This window comes from Hyla sarda, chromosome 1 (genome assembly GCF_029499605.1).
Source record: "Hyla sarda isolate aHylSar1 chromosome 1, aHylSar1.hap1, whole genome shotgun sequence".
NCBI classification, from domain to species: domain Eukaryota; kingdom Metazoa; phylum Chordata; class Amphibia; order Anura; family Hylidae; genus Hyla; species Hyla sarda.
In genome coordinates this window covers 432,219,242-432,237,545 of record NC_079189.1, presented here as the reverse complement: position 1 = coordinate 432,237,545, position 18,304 = coordinate 432,219,242, and positions in this window count along the sequence as shown.

The window sequence follows — 18,304 nt, the reverse complement described above, 5'->3', positions numbered from 1 at the left end:
TGGCTGGTAGTTCTATGGGGGGGTCCGGTGGTGACAGATGTAATTAAGTACTACTGGGCTCCCCATCTGCAACACTTGGCTGCCTGGGCTACTTACCATGCTAATAGTCGCTAGATGGAGCTGGAGAAGCTGTGGTTGGCCCCGACTCACCTTAATAATTTCCTATGGAGTTCCCTTTCTCCTTCTGTTTCCCCAGGCCCGCTGCTGGGACCTATGGCTTTTTCCCATTATGTGTGGGGTACTGCTCCAGAAAGTTCAAGCTTTTTCCTTCTCTCTCTCCACTGCAATAATCTCCTGTATGTTGGTTAGGGAATAGGGTGGTAGGGGGATTTTGTTGGGCTGATGTTGTAGACCCTCTTTCCCGCAATCTATTGTCCTTTGAGAATTTGGTCTCCCGACATGGTCTTCCCTCCTCCGAACGACTGCATTATTGTTACGCCGAGCGCTCCGGGTCCCCGCTCCTCCCCGGAGCGCTCGCTTCTCTCTCGCTACCGCAGCGCTCCGGGCAGCTCCACTGACCCGGTGCGCTGCGATACCGTCTCCAGCCGGGATGCGATTCGTGATGCGGGTAGCGCCCGCTCGCGATGCGCATCCCGGCTCCCGTACCTGACTCGCTCTCCGTCTGTCCTGTCCCGGCGCGCGCGGCCCCGCTCCCTAGGGCGCGCGCGCGCCGGGTCTCTGCGATTTAAAGGGCCACTGCGCCGCTGATTGGCGCAGTGGTTCCAATTAGTGTGTTCACCTGTGCACTCCCTATTTATACCTCACTTCCCCTTCACTCCCTCGCCGGATCTTGTTGCCATTGTGCCAGTGAAAGCGTTTCCTTGTGTGTTCCTAGCCTGTGTTCCAGACCTCCTGCCGTTGCCCCCGACTACGATCCTTGCTGCCTGCCCCGACCTTCTGCTACGTCCGACCTTGCTTCTGTCTACTCCCTTGTACCGCGCCTATCTTCAGCAGTCAGAGAGGTTGAGCCGTTGCTAGTGGATACGACCTGGTCACTACCGCCGCAGCAAGACCATCCCGCTTTGCGGCGGGCTCTGGTGAAAACCAGTAGTGACTTAGAACCGATCCACTAGCACGGTCCACGCCAATCCCTCTCTGGCACAGAGGATCCACTACCTGCCAGCCGGCATCGAGACAGTAGATCCGGCCATGGATCCCGCTGAAGTTCCTCTGCCAGTTGTCGCCGACCTCACCACGGTGGTCGCCCAGCAGTCACAACAGATAGCGCAACAAGGCCAACAGCTGTCTCAACTGACCGTGATGCTACAGCAGCTACTACCACAGCTTCAGCAATCATCTCCTCCGCCAGCTCCTGCACCTCCTCCGCAGCGAGTGGCCGCTTCTGGTCTACGACTATCCTTGCCGGATAAATTTGATGGGGACTCTAAATTCTGCCGTGGCTTTCTTTCCCAATGTTCCCTGCACTTGGAGATGATGTCGGACCAGTTTCCTACTGAAAGGTCTAAGGTGGCTTTCGTAGTCAGCCTTCTGTCTGGAAAAGCTCTGTCATGGGCCACACCGCTCTGGGACCGCAATGACCCCGTCACTGCCTCTATACACTCCTTCTTCTCGGAAATTCGAAGTGTCTTTGAGGAACCTGCCCGAGCCTCTTCTGCTGAGACTGCCCTGTTGAACCTGGTCCAGGGTAATTCTTCCGTTGGCGAGTACGCCGTACAATTCCGTACTCTTGCTTCAGAATTATCCTGGAATAATGAGGCCCTCTGCGCGACCTTTAAAAAAGGCCTATCCAGCAACATTAAAGATGTTCTGGCCGCACGAGAAATCCCTGCTAACCTACATGAACTCATCCATCTTGCCACTCGCATTGACATGCGTTTTTCCGAAAGGCGTCAGGAGCTCCGCCAGGATATGGACCTTGTTCGCACAAGGCGTTTTTTCTCCCCGGCTCCTCTCTCCTCTGGTCCCCTGCAATCCGTTCCTGTGCCTCCCGCCGTGGAGGCTATGCAGGTCGACCGGTCTCGCCTGACACCTCAAGAGAGGACACGACGCCGCATGGAGAATCTCTGCCTGTACTGTGCCAGTACCGAACACTTCCTGAAGGATTGTCCTATCCGTCCTCCCCGCCTGGAAAGACGTACGCTGACTCCGCACAAAGGTGAGACAGTCCTTGATGTCTACTCTGCTTCTCCACGTCTTACTGTGCCTGTGCGGATATCTGCCTCTGCCTTCTCCTTCTCTACTATGGCCTTCTTGGATTCCGGATCTGCAGGAAATTTTATTTTGGCCTCTCTCGTCAACAGGTTCAACATCCCAGTGACCAGTCTCGCCAGACCCCTCTACATCAATTGTGTAAACAATGAAAGATTGGACTGTACCATACGTTTCCGCACGGAGCCCCTTCTAATGTGCATCGGACCTCATCACGAGAAGATTGAATTTTTAGTCCTCCCCAATTGCACTTCCGAAATCCTCCTTGGACTACCCTGGCTTCAACTCCATTCCCCAACCCTGGATTGGTCCACTGGGGAGATCAAGAGTTGGGGGCCCTCTTGTTTCAAGGACTGCCTAAAACCGGTTCCCAGTACCCCTTGCCGTGACTCTGTGGTTCCCCCTGTAACCGGTCTCCCTAAGGCCTATATGGACTTTGCGGATGTTTTTTGCAAAAAACAAGCTGAGACTCTACCTCCTCACAGGCCTTATGATTGTCCTATTGACCTCCTCCCGGGCACTACTCCACCCCGGGGCAGAATCTATCCTCTGTCCGCCCCAGAGACTCTTGCTATGTCGGAGTACATCCAGGAAAATTTAAAAAAAGGCTTTATCCGTAAATCCTCCTCTCCTGCCGGAGCCGGATTTTTCTTTGTGTCCAAAAAAGATGGCTCTCTACGTCCTTGCATTGACTACCGCGGTCTTAATAAAATCACGGTAAAGAACCGCTACCCCCTACCCCTCATCTCTGAACTCTTTGATCGCCTCCAAGGTGCCCACATCTTTACCAAACTGGACTTAAGAGGTGCTTATAATCTCATCCGCATCAGAGAGGGGGATGAATGGAAAACGGCATTTAACACTAGAGATGGACACTTTGAGTATCTGGTCATGCCCTTTGGCCTGTGCAATGCCCCTGCCGTCTTCCAAGACTTTGTTAATGAAATTTTTCGTGATCTCTTATACTCCTGTGTTGTTGTATATCTGGACGATATCCTGATTTTTTCTGCCAATCTAGAAGAACACCGCCAGCATGTCCGTATGGTTCTTCAGAGACTTCGTGACAATCAACTTTATGCCAAGATAGAGAAATGTCTGTTTGAATGCCAATCTCTTCCTTTCCTAGGATACTTGGTCTCTGGCCAGGGACTACAAATGGATCCAGACAAACTCTCTGCCGTCTTAGATTGGCCACGCCCCTCCGGACTCCGTGCTATCCAACGTTTTTTGGAGTTCGCCAATTATTACAGGCAATTTATTCCACATTTTTCTACCGTTGTGGCCCCTATCGTGGCTTTAACCAAAAAAAATGCCAATCCCAAGTCTTGGCCTCCTCAAGCGGAAGACGCCTTTAAACGGCTCAAGTCTGCCTTTTCTTCGGCTCCCGTGCTCTCCAGACCTGACCCATCTAAACCCTTCCTATTGGAGGTTGATGCCTCCTCTGTAGGAGCTGGAGCGGTCCTTCTACAAAAAAATTCTTCCGGGCATGCTGTTACTTGTGGGTTTTTTTCTAGGACCTTCTCTCCGGCGGAGAGGAACTACTCCATCGGGGATCGAGATCTTCTAGCCATTAAATTAGCACTTGAGGAATGGAGGCATCTGCTGGAGGGATCAAGATTTCCAGTTATTATTTACACCGATCACAAGAACCTCTCCTATCTCCAGTCTGCCCAACGGCTGAATCCTCGCCAGGCCAGGTGGTCTCTGTTCTTTGCCCGATTTAATTTTGAAATTCACTTTCGGCCTGCCGATAAGAACATTAGGGCCGATGCTCTCTCTCGTTCCTCGGATGCCTCGGAAGTTGAACTCTCTCCGCAACACATCATTCCTCCTGACTGCCTGATTTCCACTTCTCGAGCCTCCATCAGGCAAACTCCTCCAGGAAAGACCTTCGTCTCTCCACGCCAACGCCTCGGAATCCTCAAATGGGGTCACTCCTCCCATCTCGCAGGTCATGCAGGCATCAAGAAATCTGTGCAACTCATCTCTCGCTTCTATTGGTGGCCGACTCTGGAGACGGATGTCGTGGACTTTGTGCGAGCCTGCACTGTCTGTGCCCGGGATAAGACTCCTCGCCAGAAGCCCGCTGGTTTTCTTCATCCTCTGCCTGTCCCCGAACAGCCTTGGTCTCTGATTGGTATGGATTTTATTACAGACCTACCCCCATCCCGTGGCAACACTGTTGTTTGGGTGGTCGTTGATCGATTCTCCAAGATGGCACATTTCATCCCTCTTCCTGGTCTTCCTTCAGCGCCTCAGTTGGCTAAACAATTTTTTGTACACATTTTTCGTCTTCACGGGTTGCCCACACAGATAGTCTCGGATAGAGGCGTCCAATTCGTGTCAAAATTCTGGAGGGCTCTCTGTAAACAACTCAAGATTAAATTAAACTTTTCTTCTGCATATCATCCTCAATCCAATGGACAAATTAATCCTGTCTCTTACAAACTTCTTCTTCCTCCTTCTCTCCGTATTCCTAATGCCTTTCATGTCTCTCTTCTTAAACCACTCATCATCAACCGTTTCTCTCCCAAATTAGTTTCTCCCACTCCTGTCTCCGGTTCTTCTGACGTCTTCTCAGTGAAAGAGATACTGGCCTCCAAGACGGTCAGAGGAAAAAGGTTCTTTTTGGTGGATTGGGAGGGCTGTGGACCTGAGGAGAGATCCTGGGAACCTGAGGACAACATCCTAGACAAAAGTCTGCTCCTCAGGTTCTCAGGCTCTAAGAAGAGGGGGAGACCCAAGGGGGGGGGTACTGTTACGCCGAGCGCTCCGGGTCCCCGCTCCTCCCCGGAGCGCTCGCTTCTCTCTCGCTACCGCAGCGCTCCGGGCAGCTCCACTGACCCGGTGCGCTGCGATACCGTCTCCAGCCGGGATGCGATTCGCGATGCGGGTAGCGCCCGCTCGCGATGCGCATCCCGGCTCCCGTACCTGACTCGCTCTCCGTCTGTCCTGTCCCGGCGCGCGCGGCCCCGCTCCCTAGGGCGCGCGCGCGCCGGGTCTCTGCGATTTAAAGGGCCACTGCGCCGCTGATTGGCGCAGTGGTTCCAATTAGTGTGTTCACCTGTGCACTCCCTATTTATACCTCACTTCCCCTTCACTCCCTCGCCGGATCTTGTTGCCATTGTGCCAGTGAAAGCGTTTCCTTGTGTGTTCCTAGCCTGTGTTCCAGACCTCCTGCCGTTGCCCCCGACTACGATCCTTGCTGCCTGCCCCGACCATCTGCTACGTCCGACCTTGCTTCTGTCTACTCCCTTGTACCGCGCCTATCTTCAGCAGTCAGAGAGGTTGAGCCGTTGCTAGTGGATACGACCTGGTCACTACCGCCGCAGCAAGACCATCCCGCTTTGCGGCGGGCTCTGGTGAAAACCAGTAGTGACTTAGAACCGATCCACTAGCACGGTCCACACCAATCCCTCTCTGGCACAGAGGATCCACTACCTGCCAGCCGGCATCGTGACAATTATATCCAGCTTAAGCATTAAATGTCCTCTGCATTGGGAACTCATGTGGTTTCCTTACCAACGGCCTTTGAACATTTGTGCCTCTCTGGCCCACAGATGAAAGGCCTTCTTTCTGATATTTATTCCATCATTAATGCTCCTTCTGATGGGGGTGCTCCGTCTCATCGTTACATGAGTCGTTGAGAGGAGGTCTTGAACACCACTATTACACTCCCTCAGTGGCGGATTATCTGGGAACAGGCCTCTAAGGCCTCCATATGCACAGCATATAAAGATACACAATTCAATATGCTCATGGGCTGGTACCATACCCCCGAATTGCTTAATAAATTGAACCCGAATATTCCCCCTCAGTGTTGGCATTGTTGTGTGGGGTTAGGTACGGTCTTCCACATCTTCTGGTTTTGTCCCCTGATTACTACTTACTGGGATATGGTGAGGCGTTTGGTTTCGGAGGTATTGGGGGTCCTGTTCCCCTTAGACCCTATGGTTTACTTATTGTATTTCTCCAGTAGGACTTTGTCCTAACGACCTTTTCAGTTATTTATGCACATTGTCATGGCGTCTAAGACTCTTATTGCAAAGTGCTGGAAGCAAACCCTCCCCCCTTCTGAGATGGATCTCCTGGCAAGGATTCAGGAGACTCGATCTCTCGAGTCCCTTACCGCCTCTCTGAACAATACCTTACCTCTCTTTCTTTGTTTGGGAGCCTTGGGATCATTTCACTGATAGACAGCCCCCTTAGTTCTCATACCCTTTTCTAACTTTGCCTTTCCCCTCCTCCCTCTTATTCCTCTTGCACCCCTCCATTTCCTCCCTCTTTTATCTCCTCCCCCGCTTTTCCTCGTCTTCCTTGTTGTTTCTTCATGTTTGTCTTTGTGTCTTTGTGATGTTTTTCTTCTATGTCCGTCCAGGCTGCTCGAGTGCCCTATGAAGCCATTTTTCCATGTCCTTTGTCGGTTTCATTCATTGATAGCTCACTGTGTGCTTAACGTGAGGCTTGCATAGAGTCATTTGCATAACTGTTGCGCTTTGCTATTGGCCCTCATTTGTCACTCCATGACCCTTGTTCTGTTTTTGGAATTACTGTCTGATTCCTTTTTTTGTATTGTAAAACTTTCATAAAAAAAACAAAAAAACAATCTGCATGACTTTCTAGAACTGGAGTATCCTTTTAAATGTGGATTATAGGTCAATAAAAGCTAAATACAAAAGGTCTTTTGAACTTATCATTAAGGTCCCTAGTGTTTCAAGAGATATCCTTAAGATATAAGCACATAAACAATATAATTGTGGGAGAAGTGCATAAATAGTAAGCTCAGTATGGCCAGGACAAGGGTTTGCAGAGTGAACTTGCTGACCCAGTGCACACCACAGATGCGTATGGAAAGTCCAGACATCAGCTTAACTTGATATCCTTACCATTGCTGTCAGTGATGTACTGGACCATCAGAGTACTGCAGATTTACAGTATGGTGTACCGTATTTCATTAAGCCAAAACCGATCTTGTTCCTGTAACATGTTACTAAATACTTGTGAATTTTCTCTTACCTTCTTCATGACCATACAGATGTACATGTGGATCTAAAGTGACTGCTGAAATGGCGTATCATTTCTACCAAATGAACTGTGACTGCTTAGTGAACCCTGTGTTAAGTTACTAGTGATGAGACATAGAAAATAAGACCCAGGCAGGTGGTATATGGAAGGAAACAGATAGTTTAAGCATACTATACACATTAAGTTACATTTTACTGACTTTCTGGTAAGTTATACCCAGTAGTTAGCTGTTATCCCTCAGAACTGGGACACTGAGTTTACATTTGTAAAACACAACATCTGCATGGAGCTGGGTGCTTGTATCACCTTCCTACCATGCTCCAAAAACAGTCAGAAGGTAACAAGTTTCATGCAACATCGGATGTAGTGTGTGTTTATATGCCAAAGATTGTGGGCACTAAAGGAAAAGGGTAAATTCTGGGTACCAATCCTATAAGTTAATTGTAAAAATTTCAGCACGTATTGCATTTTGCGCACAGATATTCCTGCAAAATGCGGCTACATTTTATTTGAAAAAAAAAAAAAAAAGTAACACGTTTTTATGTTGCTTGAATCCACAGGGGTTAACTAAATACAAAATATGTACCCTTATGAAATATAACATTCATTAGATACTATTAAAAATATCAACCAATGTAATGAAAATTAATTAATAGATTTTTATTATATTGGTTGATATTTTTTACCCCTTAAGGGCTCAGGATTTTTCCGTTTTTGCACTTTCGTTTTTTCATCTTTACCTTTTAAAATCATAACCGTTAAAATTTTGCACCTAAAATTCCATATTATGGCTTATGTTTTGCACCACCAATTCTACATTGCAATGACATTAGTCATTTTATCAAAAATCCACGGCGATGGAAATTCGTTGTGCGACAAAATTGGAGAAAAAAAAGCAATTTGGAAATTTTGGGGGCTTCCGTTTCTACGCAGTGCATTTTTCGGTAAAAATGACACCTTATCTTTATTCTGTAGGTCCATACAATTAAAATGATACCCTACTTATATATAGGTTTGATCTTGTTGTACTTCTGGAAAAAATCATAACTACATGCACGAAAATGAATATGTTTAAAATTGTCATCTTTTGACCCCTATAACTTTTTTATTTTTCTGCATATGGGGCGGTATGAGGGCTAATTTTTTGCGCCGTAAACTGAAGTTTTTAGTGGTACCATTTTTGTATCGATCGGACTTTTTGATCGCTTTTTATTAGGGCTGCAACGATTAATCGATTAAAATCGATAACGGGATTCGTTGTTGATGAATCCCGTTATCGAATAATCGCCCGATTCGTTGTCTGCCGTCAGTGGCGGCAGTGAATGAGCCGCTGCCCTGCTCCTAGTGCAATCAGCGCACCGCCGGGACTTGTATATTCTCTGCTGCTCATCTCCGTCGGGTACAGAGATGAGCAGCAGAGAATAGACATGTCCCGGCGGTGCGCTAGGAGCAAGGCAGCAGTGGGGACATGTCAGGCGGCGGCAGCAGGGCCCCCCTTTAAATCGCAGCCCCCACCCTTGTAGACAGCTCACCTACAGCTGTCCTCTGTCGGGTGCTGCCGCTCTGCTGCCTCGTTCTCCCGTCCCCATCACGTTGTCCTATGGAGGACCATGTGACATACACGTCACTTCACCTCCTCCCCTGCACCCGGCGTAACGTTACGGAAGAAGCAGAGTGACGTGTGTGTCACATGGTCCTCCATAGCACAATGTGATGTGGACGGGAGAACTGTGCAGCGGAGCAGCAGCCCCCGACAGAGGACAGCTGCAGGTGAGCTGTCTACAAGGGTGGGGGCAGCGGTCTAAAGGGGGGCCTGCTCTCTAAAGGGGGGCCCTGCAGTCTAAAGAAGGGCCCTGCAGTCTAAAGGAAGGCCCTGCTGTCTAAATGAGGCCCTGCTGTCTAAAGGAGGGCCCTGCTGTCTAAAGGAGGGCCCTGCTGTCTAAAGGGGGGCCCTGCGGTCTAAAGGAGGGCCCTGCTGTCTAAAGGGGGCCCTGCTGTCTAAAGGAGGGCCCTGCTGTCTGAAGGGGGGCCCTGCTGTCTAAAGGGGGGGCCCTGCTGTAAAAGCAATGGTCTGCAGTCTGCACATACACATGTGTTCACAACTCTAGGGGCGTTTTCTATATAACTATTCAAGATTTCTATAACAAAAAGAAAAAAATGAAAAAAATCCAATACTTATTGGTTAACAGATTCTCCCCTATAGGAAACTTTGTTTGCGGTTCCTGCAAACAATGTAAAAATAGTCTTAAAGGTAATAGAATCAAGTCAGGTGGGCTGGATATTAAGTTGAAACAATTTTTTACCTGTCAGACAAATTACGTGGTTTATTGCCTGGTGTGCACTTGTGGACGATATTACATGGGAAAAACCATTCGGCCCCTCTATCACAGAGTGAGTTGGGGCACCCCGTCTTATCGCCCACATGCGCTCACATCATAACAACAACCCTGATGAAATTAAGTTTGCCGGAATAGAACGGATGGAAAACACCCCTAGAGGTGTGAACAGGCACCAACAACTCCTAAGAAGTGAAGCCAGGTGGATCATCCGGACGGATGCCACCGGTCCGCTAGGACTTAATGAGAAATAAGAATATGGTGCCCTGTTGTAATAATTGGTCATATAGTATTCATGATTCGTTTGATAGGAAGCTGCTTTTAATGTTTGCATAATATGTTTTATCATATATGTTTGTATCTAAGTAAAGAACCAATGACCTGCAGTTTACCTGCGGCGTCATCAGAACTTACCTGTTTTAAAGCACTCCCCTTCCTGTGATCTCACTATCCCAGTCTGACGAAGCGCTTAGGCGCCAAACGGTCCAGTCACAGAGTGGATACCCCCGCATCCTGCTCCACTCTCCCCTGCCTGTCTTCCATGGTTGAATCTTTGGAATAAAGAACCACTTGCATAGAACACCTGGGTCAGCGTGGTGAGTTGCTCCGTTTTCATGTTTCTTCATTGCTTATACTTTGTATGGACTTGCTTTATACGTTGAGCACCACTGAAGTCCCTCCAGCTGTTGCAGGGGAAGACACAGATAGACACAGATAGACCTAGCAGACTGCTGTATCCGGATAAATTGTCATTTACAAATCTGTTTAACTTTCTGGAGCCAGTTGATATTAAAAAAAAAGTCTATGACCCTGCGTTATAGACCGGTGTTACGCCGAGCGCTCCGGGTCCCTGCTCCTCCCCGGAGCGCTCACGGCGTCTCTCTCCCTGCAGCACCCCGGTCGGTCCCGCTGACCGGGAGCGCTGCACTGACATGGCCGTCGGGGATGCGATTCGCACAGCGGGACGCACCCGCTCGCGAATCGCATCCCAAGTCACTTACCCGTCCCGGTCCCCTGCTGTCATGTGCTGGCGCGCGCGACTCCGCTCTCTAGGGCGCGCGCGCCAGCTCTCTGAGACTTAAAGGGCCAGTGCACCAATGATTGGTGCCTGGCCCAATTAGCTTAATTGGCTTCCACCTGCTCCCTGGCTATATCTGCTCACTTCCCTTGCACTCCCTTGCCGGATCTTGTTGCCATTGTGCCAGTGAAAGCGTTTCCTTGTGTGTTCCTAGCCTGTGTTCCAGACCTCCTGCCGTTGCCCCTGACTACGATCCTTGCTGCCTGCCCTGACCTTCTGCTACGTCCGACCTTGCTCTTGTCTACTCCCTTGTACCGTGCCTATCTTCAGCAGTCAGAGAGGTTGAGCCGTTGCTGGTGGATACGACCTGGTTGCTACCGCCGCTGCAAGACCATCCCGCTTTGCGGCGGGCTCTGGTGAATACCAGTAGCAACTTAGAACCGGTCCACCAGCACGGTCCACGCCAATCCCTCTCTGGCACAGAGGATCCACCTCCAGCCAGCCGAATCGTGACAGTAGATCCGGCCATGGATCCCGCTGAGGTGCCGCTGCCAAGTCTCGCTGACCTTTCCACGGTGGTCGCTCAGCAATCGCAGCAGATTGCCCAACAAGGACAGCAGCTGTCGCAGTTGACCGCCATGTTACAGCAACTTCTGCCTCTGCTACAGCAGCAACCATCTCCTCCGCCAGCTCCTGCACCTCCTCCGCAGCGAGTGGCCGCTCCTAGCCTCCGCTTGTCCCTGCCGGACAAATTTGATGGGGACTCTAGACTCTGCCGTGGATTTTTGTCTCAATGTTCCCTGCATATGGAGATGTTGTCGGACTTGTTTCCTACAGAACGGTCTAAGGTGGCGTTCGTAGTGAGCCTTCTTTCAGGAAAGGCCTTGTCTTGGGCCACACCGCTCTGGGACCGCAATGATCCTGCCACAGCCACAGTCCAGTCCTTCTTCGCTGAAGTCCGTAGTGTCTTCGAGGAACCAGCCCGAGCTTCTTCTGCCGAGACTGCCCTGCTGAACCTGGTCCAGGATAATTCTTCAGTGGGCGAGTACGCCATCCAATTTCGTACTCTTGCTTCCGAATTATCATGGAATAACGAGGCTCTCTGCGCGACCTTTAAAAAAGGCCTATCCAGTAGCATCAAGGATGTGCTGGCCGCACGAGAGATTCCTGCCAACCTGCAAGAACTTATCCATTTGGCCACCCGCATTGACATGCGTTTTTCTGAGAGACATCAGGAGCTCCGCCAGGAAAAAGACTTAGATCTCTGGGCACCTCTCCCACAGCATCCTTTGCAATCTACGCCTGGGCCTCCCGCCGAGGAGGCCATGCAAGTGGATCGGTCTCGCCTGACCCAGGAAGAGAGGAATCGCCGTAGAGAAGAAAATCTTTGTCTGTACTGTGCCAGTACCGAGCATTTCTTGGTGGATTGCCCTATTCGTCCTCCACGTCTGGGAAACGCACGCACGCACCCAGCTCACGTGGGTGTGGCGTCTCTTGGTTCAAAGTCTGCTTCTCCACATCTCACGGTGCCCGTGCGGATTTCTCCTTCAGCCAACTCCTCCCTCTCAGCCGTGGCCTGCTTGGACTCTGGTGCCTCTGGGAATTTCATTTTGGAGTCTTTGGTGAATAAATTCCGCATCCCGGTGACCCGTCTCGTCAAGCCGCTCTACATTTCCGCGGTCAACGGAGTCAGATTGGATTGCACCGTGCGTTACCGCACAGAACCCCTCTTGATGTGTATTGGACCCCATCACGAAGTGATTGAGTTCTTCGTCCTTCCCAACTGTACCTCTGAGGTCCTCCTCGGTCTGCCATGGCTCCGGCTTCATTCTCCCACCCTTGACTGGACCACCGGGGAGATCAAGAACTGGGACTCTGCTTGCCATAGGAAGTGCCTCTCCCCCCCTCCCAGTCCCGTCAGGCAAGCCTCAGTGCCTCCTCATGGCCCCCGTCCTGGTGACACACTGCCCTGTGCCAGGCTTCGCCCTCTGCCCTCACTCCCCATTCCCACTCTTGCTGTACTGCCTGCCTTTGAGGAAACCCTCCATTCACTCCCGGTGTCCTCGTCCCAGGTAAAGCAGTTGTCGGACAAAAAAAGGGGGAGACCTAAGGGGGGGGTACTGTTACGCCGAGCGCTTCGGGTCCCTGCTCCTCCCCGGAGCGCTCACGGCGTCTCTCTCCCTGCAGCGCCCCGGTCGGTCCCGCTGACCGGGAGCGCTGCACTGACATGGCCGTCGGGGATGCGATTCGCACAGCGGGACGCACCCGCTCGTGAATCGCATCCCAAGTCACTTACCCGTCCCAGTCCCCTGCTGTCATGTGCTGGCGCGCGCGGCTCCGCTCTCTAGGGCGCGCGCGCGCCAGCTCTCTGAGACTTAAAGGGCCAGTGCACCAATGATTGGTGCCTGGCCCAATTAGCTTAATTGGCTTCCACCTGCTCCCTGGCTATATCTGCTCACTTCCCTTGCACTCCCTTGCCGGATCTTGTTGCCATTGTGCCAGTGAAAGCGTTTCCTTGTGTGTTCCTAGCCTGTGTTCCAGACCTCCTGCCGTTGCCCCTGACTACGATCCTTGCTGCCTGCCCTGACCTTCTGCTATGTCCGACCTTGCTCTTGTCTACTCCCTTGTACCGCGCCTATCTTCAGCAGTCAGAGAGGTTGAGCCGTTGCTGGTGGATACGACCTGGTTGCTACCGCCGCTGCAAGACCATCCCGCTTTGCGGCGGGCTCTGGTGAATACCAGTAGCAACTTAGAACCGGTCCACCAGCACGGTCCACGCCAATCCCTCTCTGGCACAGAGGATCCACCTCCAGCCAGCCGAATCGTGACAACCGGGAATGGGCGCAGGGTGTACAGGTACGCCCTGCGTCCTTAAGAGGTTAATAGTATCTAATAAATGTTATATTTTATAAGGGTACATAATTTGTATTTAGTTAAGGGCTTGTTCACATTGCCGTCTGTCCCCGTTATGTCATGCCCCTTATTAAATCCGTTTAGGCCTTTTGAAAACGGTTTGCAAATGGTTGTACGTCAATGGGATTGTTTTACAATCCTTTGTCATCCTTTTGCATCCGTTTGGTTTATATTCTGTTTGTTTTAAGGAAAAAAGATGGTGCATGCAGTATTTTTTCCCAGTCATAAAAACAGGAAGAGAAACAGATTTTATAAATTTAACATTGAAGTCTATGGAAAACCGATGAGCCATTTGCATCAGTTTTTTTCCAATCTGTTTTGATCAGTTATTACTCCTGAGCATGCTCAGGAGAGGTGTGAGCAAAAAAAAAAAAAACTGACACAAACGGACAATAAAGGATATAAACGGATGCAAAAGGATGCAAACTGATGCAACAGGATACCGCATGTCCTTTTTTTGTTTTAAATAGTCTAATACATCAGTTTGCATCCTTTTGCATCTCTTAGTTAGAATGGTCCATTTAGCAGCAATAACGGGAGAATATCAGGATGGGAGAGAACGGCCATGTGAACCTAGCCTAACTCCTGTAGATGATTTAATCCAATTTCCTATATCTGTTTTTCTGTAAGTGACTTGCTGCGTGAATCCAGCCAAAGTACCATCTTCTGCACATGAAGGCCAGACCAGAAGACGAGCTGGTACAACAGTGTAGACTTGTGAAGATGAAATTAACTTCAGACTCTAGCAAATGTGGTAATGGTAATAGTAGACAGTAGACAGTACTTGATTTTTTATTTTTTTCCATGGAGGTAAATGATCAGTTTAAAGTGCAGGACACACTAAGTATTTTGTTTGTACCTACCTCATTAAAGGGGTATTCCAGGATTTGTTTTTACTCTACTACAGGGGCTGTAAAGTTAGTGTAGTTCATAATATAGTGTCTGTACCTGTGTGTGACTGTTTTCTCACAATTCTTCTGTGATTTTTGCCCCAATATTTATTTTTAACAGCATACAAAATGACTGTTGTCTCAGATTTTTCCCAGGTTGCAATGTGGCTGAGACCTGACTCACTAGTCAGCTTATGACAGGGAGCCTGTCTGCTTCAATGGGTGGAGGGATCGCTTGGTGGGAGAGAGATAAATCTGCAACTAATGCAACAGCTGTAGGCACCCTGATTGAAAACCACAGGTCTTTTGAATGGATGCAGCTCATTTATGTTTCAATCGGTAAGGTGGCTGATGTGTGGAAGGGAGGACAATGGAATTATGGGATTTGTAGTCAAAAAAAGAAAACTCCAACAGGAAATACCAGTTAACAAAAAGCTAGCCACAGTGTTATGGTAAGATCACAACACAGCCATTTAGCCCCAAGACAAGTGCAGATCCTTCCTAAGCATGTCCATTACTGTCTGACAGGTATGTACTAAAATCACCTTATGGTGGATAACCCCTTTAAAATTATATCTGTTATTCTTATATGCTATTGGGCAGATCTGAACAGATGTTGCAGATCCCTGGATTAACGCAGCTTTCAACTGTGTATGTGTCTTTAAGATGCATACATAGTTGAAAGTATGCAGCGACAGGACATAGCCGGCAGCTCCCTTTCCTGTCACTTCAAATATGGCAGACAGCATATCTGTATAAAAAAAGGGTTATATGGAGTATGGGGCAGTATGGGACCTACAACTATATGAAGGCAGTATGAGGTCCTAATATTATATGGGGGGCCTAATACTTTATGAGGCAGGCAAAGGGGGAAATATAATGGACACAACAGGGTAAAATAATCAACAACAGCAGAGGAAAACACAGATCAGGATTCTAAATCAATCACTAAGAAACAGGAATGTCCAGCGCAGAACTCGGAAACGATGAATTTATTCACAAGTCACCCAAGACATAATGCAGACACACCCCCTCCCATAGACTTGCATTGAGGGGGAGGGGCATGATGTCACACGGGGGCGGAGTCGTGAGGTCCAGATCTTCCATCCCCGTGATCGGGAGGAATTAGCCTGAGAGCCTCCAGCGCTTCCGGAAGCAGTTACAGGGGGGTGCTGCTTGCTATATTGCGGGGGTCCCCAGTGGTGGGACCCCGGTGATCTGACATCTTATCCCCTATTCTTTGGATAGGGGATAAGATGTCTAGGGGTGGAGTACTCCTTTAAGGGGTCAAAGGAATATTTTGACTATGGAGGACTTCCCAACCTGCTCTGGCCTGCTTGTGGCCATTAGAGGTGGATAGGAAGCCCACAACAGTCAAGCTAGGAGGTATGGTCAACAAGAAAAGCCGTGACTTCTAGCAGTGCCCAAGAGGTGGAATTCATATCTATGGGACATTTATGGCATATACCTTGGATATACCTTAAATGTCCCAGATAAGAACACATTTTAAGTTGTCTAATAGGTATGCTAGGCAGGCTAAGTATGTGCCAAATTTATCACAGTGGCTCATGATGCTTAATACATTTTATCAATTTGGTACATCTTTAACCTCTTGAGGGTTAAACATCTCTTTTATGTGGCCATCCACAGGGCCATATGAAGGCTTGTTTTTTGCAGGTTTGCAATGGCACCTTTTATTTTACCATAACATGTACAATGAAATAAAAAAATATATATATAATTTGTGGCTGAAAATGGAAAAAAAATCTTTTTACAATTTTACAACTTTGGGAAAGATTTCATTTTTATGCAGTCTACTTTAAGGTGGAAATAACACAGTGGTCCTGATTTACTAAGAGCTGAGCATAGTTTTCTTTGTGGGTGACATGCCCCCTTGACTGCAACCAGGCTCCCTTTTTTTATTTATTTTTTTAAGTTAAGTGGAGAGGTAGTAGGATTTTATTTTTTATTTTCTGTCCCAAATTCTGGCATACGACACATGCGACAAATAAAAAATAAAAAAACTACAAAATCTACTTGGAAAAGCCTTAGTAAATGAGGCCCAGTATCTTTATTCTGTGAGTCTATACAATTAAAACAATAACCATATTTACATAGCTTTTTTTTTTATTATTGTAATACTTAAAAAAAAAAAGTCTAACTTTTTAAACAAAATAAGTATACAGTCAGGTCCATAAATATTGGGACTTCGACACAATTCGAAAATTTTTTGGCTCTATACACCACCAGAATGGATTTGAAATGAAACGAACAAGATGTGCTATAACTGCAGACTGTCAGCTTTAATTTGAGGGTATTTACATCCAAATCAGGTGAACGGTGTTGGAATTACAAAAGTTTGCATATGTGCCTCCCACTTGTTATAGGGGTACTCCGATAGAAAACCCCCTTCACAACAGTTGGCCAGATCAAGAACACTCTCCAGGAGGTAGGTGTATGTGTGTCAACAATCAGGAGAAGACTTCACCAGAGTGAATACAGAGGGTTCATCACAAGATGGAAACCATTGGTGAGCCTCAAAAACAGGAATGCCAAATTAGAGTTTGCCAAACGACATCTAAAAAAGCTTTCTCAGTTCTGGAACAACATCCTATGGACAGATGAGACCAAGATCAACTTGTACCAGAGTGATGGGAAGCAAAGAGTAAGGAGAAGAAAAGGAACATGATCCTAAGCATACCACCTCATCAGTGAAGCATGGTGGTGGTAGTGTCATGGCGTGGGCATGTATGGCTGCCAATGGAACTGTTTCTCTTGTATTTATTGATGATGTGACTGCTGACAAAAGCAGCAGGATGAATTCTGAAGTGTTTCGGGCAATATTATCTACTCATATTCTGCAAAATGCTTCAGAACTCATTGGACTGCGCTTCACAGTTGTCACGATGCCGGCTGGCAGGTAGTGGATCCTCTGTGCCAGAGAGGGATTGGCGTGGACCGTGCTAGTGGATCGGTTCTAAGTCACTACTGGTTTTCACCAGAGCCCGCCGCAAAGCGGGATGGTCTTGCTGCGGCGGTAGTGACCAGGTCGTATCCACTAGCAACGGCTCAACCTCTCTGACTGCTGAAGATAGGCGCGGTACAAGGGAGTAGACAGAAGCAAGGTCGGACGTAGCAGAAGGTCGGGGCAGGCAGCAAGGATCGTAGTCAGGGGCAACGGCAGGAGGTCTGGAACACAGGCTAGGAACACACAAGGAAACGCTTTCACTGGCACAATGGCAACAAGATCCGGCGAGGGAGTGAAGGGGAAGTGAGGTATAAATAGGGAGTGCACAGGTGAACACACTAATTGGAACCACTGCGCCAATCAGCGGCGCAGTGGCCCTTTAAATCGCAGAGACCCGGCGCGCGCGCGCCCTAGGGAGCGGGGCCGCGCGCGCCGGGACAGGACAGACGGAGAGCGAGTCAGGTACGGGAGCCGGGATGCGCATCGCGAGCGGGCGCTACCCGCATCGCGAATCGCATCCCGGCTGGAGACGGTATCGCAGCGCACCGGGTCAGTGGAGCTGCCCGGAGCGCTGTGGTAGCGAGAGAGAAGCGAGCGCTCCGGGGAGGAGCGGGGACCCGGAGCGCTCGGCGTAACAGTACCCCCCCCCTTGGGTCTCCCCCTCTTCTTAGAGCCTGAGAACCTGAGGAGCAGACTTTTGTCTAGGATGTTGTCCTCAGGTTCCCAGGATCTCTCTTCAGGTCCACAGCCCTCCCAATCCACTAAAAAGAACCTTTTTCCTCTGACCGTCTTGGAGGCCAGTATCTCTTTCACTGAGAAGACGTCAGAAGAACCGGAGACAGGAGTGGGAGAAACTAATTTGGGAGAGAAACGGTTGATGATGAGTGGTTTAAGAAGAGAGACATGAAAGGCATTAGGAATACGGAGAGAAGGAGGAAGAAGAAGTTTGTAAGAGACAGGATTAATTTGGCACAAGACTTTGAAA